Raw genomic sequence first — 6000 nt, 5'->3', positions numbered from 1 at the left:
GTGTGCTGACTTCCGTAGACCAAGGAGCAAACTAGATGTAGGTTACTTGTACATGTGGTTGTCTGTGAAATATGTTCACAAGTTCTCTGATACGCCTCCCTTCAAGAGGGAGAGATGAATTGTTCTCCCCTTAAGTGTGGGCTGGATTTGCTTATGAATAGAATACCACAAATGTGATAGGCTGGCACTCCTGAGATTACATTATAAAAAGACAGGCTTCTGTCTCGGGGCGCGCACTTTCTCGGATCGCTTGCTATGGGGGAAGCTGTGTAATGAGGATACTCAGGAAGTCTATGGAGAGACCCATATGGAAAGGCAGTGGGGTCCTCTGGCCACCAGCTAGCAAGGGACTGAGGCCCTTGCCAGGAACTGTGTGAGTGAGCTTGGAAGCAGGTCGTCCAGCCCAGTTGAGCCTTGAGAAAACTGCAGCCTCATAAGAGCCCTCAAGCAAGACCCAGCTAAGCCACTCCTGGGTGCCTGACCCTCGGAAGCTGTGAGATAATCAGTTTGTTGTGTTAAGGTGCTAAGTTTGGGGGTGCTTTGTTACCTAGCCTTAGAGGACTAATACAGTCCAGCCGGGCTCTCCGCTCCCCTTCCCCGACATCACCACCTGGAGTCCTGTTATGTCATTCTGGCCCATTAAATAAGGCTTGTCTTTTTTAGAATGGACACCTCTTGAAAGAAGCTTTTTTGGACTCAGTCCATGACAGACTTTTCTCACACAAAATCTTGTCATTTGAACAATTCACATGATATTTGGTCTGCTGTATGTGCCTAAAAGTTGCCTGGCGTGAAGCCACTTTACCTGGGACACAGGAACAGAGCCGAGGGGCGGGTGGGAATTAGGCCCTTGCAGCAAAGGGTTGCCTGTGGAAAGTGATGCAAGGAGGGGTGGGATGGGTGGTCTGTTTTTACAGCGGGGAAAGAAGAGAAAGCAGAATCTCAAAAAATATATACACAGTTTCACCTTGAATGTCTGTTTTTTTACTTTAGTAAACAGGAGGCTGGTGACCCACTGGTCCTAATTTGGCCTAGCCCATTCCATAGGCATCTGCATCTCTCAAAGAGGAAATAAAAAATAAATTTTCCAAAGGTTCCTGGTCAGTCTGGTGATGGCCCCTCTCATTCTAAACAGCCATTTTCGTAACACTGAGAATTTGAACAATTAGGTCATTTTTCCTCTGGAAGATTTTCTGATAACAAGGAATGGGTTCCCTTTCACACGACAGATTCTACTCAAGTCTTGGCATCAGTTTTAAGCGTGACTCTGATGGCATTCCCTTGGCCAGAACAGGGCCCGGGCCCGCAGGCCGTGGATGTTATTTCAGACCGCTGTCTGGATGGAGTCGGCTGCAGGGCTCCACGCAGACCTGCCAATGGGGAGGCGGGTTCGCGCTGCCACGGCAGCCTTTTCTCAGGCTTTCCACTCCGCTCTGTGAAGGAAAAGGGTTACACTCGAGGGACAGAAGTTAACAAAGGACACTGCTCAGGTGCTGCAGTAAGCAGCCTGCCATTTTTCCTACGGACTGAAATCAAGGCAAACAGAGTAATCTTAACTCTCTCTCCATTCTTCTGTCTGCCCGTTTGATTGCAGACAAACAGCAGTTGTGGTCTCTCCTGCCTCCCTTCTCACTGACCACCCTGGGCGCTTTCTGTGAAGAACCTATTCCTTTTTGAAGCCCCAACCCCTTCCCTGATCGCTCTGCTGAATTTGTGACCATTGCAGCAGGGCCTGCAGGTAGATAAGAAGCAGCGGGAAGAGGCTCAGAACGGTTACACCTGGGGAATAAGGTCTGTGGGTGCGGGGAGGAAAATGCTGACACAGGGTTTCACTGTATTTGTATGCCTTTATGAAGTACTCGATTTCTTCCTACAATGAGCATGCATTATCTTTGTGGTGTGTAGAAAAAGAAGACAAGGAAAAAACATGGCCTGTTGGCAACCCCTTCCCCTTCCTGCACCCCCTTCTCACCACCCATCCCTCCGTCATCCGGTTTGCAGCAGAAAGTGGGTATGACAGAGCTGCCTGATTTACATGTTTCTGATACAAAAACAAGATGAAATTCACTGGAATGACCAACAGGAAAGTGAACGCTCAACCTCACTAGTCCCCCAAACCATGCAAATTGAAATAATGTTGCCTTTAAAATGGCAAAGGTTAAAAAGGATACTGTTTAGTGCTGAGAGGGCGGCCAGGACATGGTCACTCCCATCTCTGCTCTTAGAGGAATAAATCGAATCAGAGCAGCCTGAACGAGACTGTGCCAGCACTTTCGCCAAGTGGCAAAAAGCAGGTCACAAGCCAGTGTGACTCCTTGGTTTTGTGAAAATACATATACATGTGAGGAAAGAAGAAGACATCCTCCCTCTGCTGCCCACTGTTTGTCCCCTGCACCTCTCCTTGCCTTCCGTAAGTGGGTTCATCCAGGGCCGCCACCCTGGCTACCCATGTCTTCCCTGCTCCCCGACTCCCCTCGCCCACCCACACCCAGCCAGCTGCCTGCTGGGCCCAATTCTCCCTCTTTTCCAGGTGCTTTGTCTTTAGCAGTGAATTTGGCTGATAGCTCAGGAAAACCGGCCTGCTCAGCCCTGGGCTTCTCCCACCCTAGGCCCACCACTGAAGTCCACGACACAGAAGAAAGGGCCCCCACGGGTGCCCTGAGGGCAGGTAACAGATGGGTGGCAGACTGCAGGTAGCAAGAGCTTAGGCTCCTGTGTCGTCAGGACTTGTTCCCTCCCTGCTAGCTTCTTCCTCTCCAGTTGGAGCCAAAGTCACAGCTCACCCAGGATGGCAGCTCCTGTTGGCAGGATAAAAATACCCCTCAGTTTGACTGCTGAGGCGACACGCATGGCCAACTCAGCCACTAAGGGCCAGGAGAGAGGAAACAGTGCAGAATGGCTGTGACCGGCCTGCGGGGAAAGGTGGCCAGAGGAATCTCCCGCTTGCTTACACGTGGCGGTTCGGCCTTCTGGTGCTCAGAGGAAGCTCCAGGGGCCCCGGTGCCCCTGCATCAGTGTGAAACCCACAATTAGCATGAATGTTTCTGACTCTCATTGTTCATCACCGCCTTTGAGAATTTATGGAAACTCTAGATCGTTTCCTCAGGGGGAAAAAATTCAGAGGTACATTTTCACACACAGAAAATTACATATGCTCTCAGAATATGCACAGAACTCTTAAAGCTAAGAGGTCCATAAATCCCTGGACCAAAATAGCGTTTCTAACCCGGCCGCTGGAAATAGCAATGAACTTCTAGAAGAGAGTGGAAGGAAGGGTGTTGATGTGTCGAGTGCTATGTCAGCCCTGAGAATGCTCTGTTTGTGCTGGGGCCAGGCGGGTAGTGGAGGGCACTCCAAATGTGGAGCGAACCCGTGGGGCAGAAATACCAGCCAGGAGATGCCTCAGGCCAAAATGAACAGAGGAGCCCCCCGGGAAGCGGCCGGAGAAGGAAGCCCAGAGCTGATGTCTAACCCAGCCTCCTCTGATGAGGCACCTATTTCTAAAAATCAATGGCCTCTTCCCTGGCTTGCAGAGGAGGCCTGGGTGCAGGCCTCCATCCAGTGTCAGAGGTTTCCTAAGCACTTCTAACCAGCTGCCTGCTGGATGGAGTCATGAAGAAGATGCCCATTCTTATGCCAAAGCCAGAGTTTATCCGACATGAGATGGGACTCAGGGGTCATGTCTCAGCAAGTGGAGGAAGTGTCAGGTGATAGGAGCTGAGAGCTGGGCTGGGGGAGAATTGGGGGAGTGCAGGGAGAAATTTAATAGAGAGCCTAAGGGGCCCCAGAATTCATCTTAGGTTCACATGTTCTTCAAGAGATCACTGTTTCAATGACTGTGGCCAAACGCCTGGAAACTCCAGAGCGAGCATTTGGGCATGTTGAGAGCAGTCAGGCTATCAGGTCAGTTTCCTACCAAGTAATCATCAGAAGGCAGGACCTAAGTGTATATTTTGTATTAAGACTAAAGATCCCTCCTGGCTGGTGTGGCTTAGTGGGTTGAGCTCAAGCCTGAGAACCAAAGGGTCACTGGTTCGATTCCTAGTCAGGGCTCTTGCCTGGGTTGTGGGCCAGGTCCCCAGTAGGGGGTGCATAAGAGGCAACCACACATTGCTGTTTCTCCTCCTCTCTTTCTCCCTTCCTTCCCCTCTCTAAAAATAAATTTAAAAATCTTTTTTTTAAAAAGGCTACTGAAGATCCTGTTTTCAGAGGACAGTACAACGAGGTGCAAAGGATGAAATTTAGATGAGCAGCAGTACAGCAATGATTCTCAGGCTGGCCAAGCAACTTGGCTGTCCTCACGGTGGGGCCACAGCCAGCCACCTCGCCTCGCCCACCGAGTGTCTTCTCTATCCCTCTGGGCTTTGGCGTGCTCAGACTGGGTCGCTCTCCAGGCCCCATGGCTTTACAATGCACATGGCTGTGCATTGCTCTCCTTCATTTTGGTGATGGGAAACACATTGTTCATATCATCACCCGTTCAGAACGAAAGGAGGGAGAAGCTGATGAACTCCTGACTCCTTTGGGTGGAAAGTTAACTCTGCCAGGATTGCCGCCTTGGCTCCTTGGGCTGGTCAGCTGAGACCAGGAGGTCCTGTGGCCCAGAGTGTGACTTACTAGCATAAGACCGTGTCTCTCCCAGCCAACAGGGGCCAGGATGGCTTGGAAGGGGACAGTGGTGTGAGAGGCAGTTTGAATGCCGACCTGTGTCAGCACCTTTACATGAGACTTTTCCAGTCTCCCATAGGAAGTCCAAACTGCCAATATTACAAGACTGTTTCATACTAAGAATAAAACTCCCTTCTTTAACATATGTATTTCCTCCTCCCTTCGAAGAGACTTAGATTTTGCTTTATTTATTTATTCATTCATTCATTCATTCAATTAAAGTTTACATTCAGTCGGTTTCAGTGTACAGCATAGTAGTTACACAGTCACATACGTTACAAATTATTTCCCCCAATATTTTCAGTACTCACCTGGCACCGTACCTAAGCATTACAGTATTATCAACGGCATTTGCTCTGCTGTACCTTCCCCCTCTGTGACTGTTTTGTAATCACCAACCTGTACTCCTCAATCCCTTCACCTTTTTGCCCATCCCCCAATGCCCCTCTCCTCTGGCAACCACCGGTCTGTTCTCTGCATGTGTGCCTCTCTGTGTCTGTTTCTACTAAATTTTAATACAAGGTTTTCAAAGTCAACTTTAAAGACCTAAACCTTCATAAAGCAGACAGAGCAGTACTCAGGAAATATTCTGTCTACCCCATCCCACCTCCCAGCCCCTTGCAGTTAGGCATGTGACCATTTCTGGCCAATGGGCTGTGTGCTATTCCTTGAATGAAGCACAGCTCAGCCAATGGGTGCCACTCCAGTGCTACTCTTTCTTGCTGTAGAGACAAAGAAGCCCGTGTTTCATGAGATCCACCATAAGCTGGCAATGCTTTGTTAGCACGAGTGCCTGAGGGTGTGTGGGGCTGAGCCTCTCTGATCCACATTGGAAAGAGAGCACTAGTGAGAAAGGAAAAAAACTTCCTTGTTATAAGTCACTGAGATGTGGTGATTGCCGCCGAAGCGAAGTCTGGCCTGTCCTGCTTCCCCACAGGTGGGTGGGTGCTGGAAGACATCCATGCGAACACCACTGTGGACAGTCTTCTGGTGAGCCTCACGCCCGCCAGAGCCCTGAATCCGCAACCCCCCCACCCCCAGAGTTTTCTCATGCCCCTTTGGAGTCCAGCCCTCCCCCAACCTCAGCCCCTGGAAACACTGATCTGTACCTGTCCTTTAGATTTGCCTTTTTTGGTATGGCATACAAATGGAATCACCCAGCATGTAGCCTTTAAAACAAAAAACTTTAAAAAAATTTAGAATGCCTGTAGATTGACACAAAAGTTGCAAAGATAGTACAAAATTCCTTATCCAACTTCCAGATGTTAACATCTTACAAGAATGTCGAAGTGAAGAAATTGACATCAGTATGATACTATTAGCTACACTATA

Source organism: Phyllostomus hastatus, unplaced genomic scaffold, assembly GCF_019186645.2.
Source record: "Phyllostomus hastatus isolate PE091 unplaced genomic scaffold, TTU_PhHast_1.1 phas_scaffold_78, whole genome shotgun sequence".
In the NCBI taxonomy this organism is placed as follows: domain Eukaryota; kingdom Metazoa; phylum Chordata; class Mammalia; order Chiroptera; family Phyllostomidae; genus Phyllostomus; species Phyllostomus hastatus.
This window is presented reverse-complemented; position numbering follows the sequence as displayed.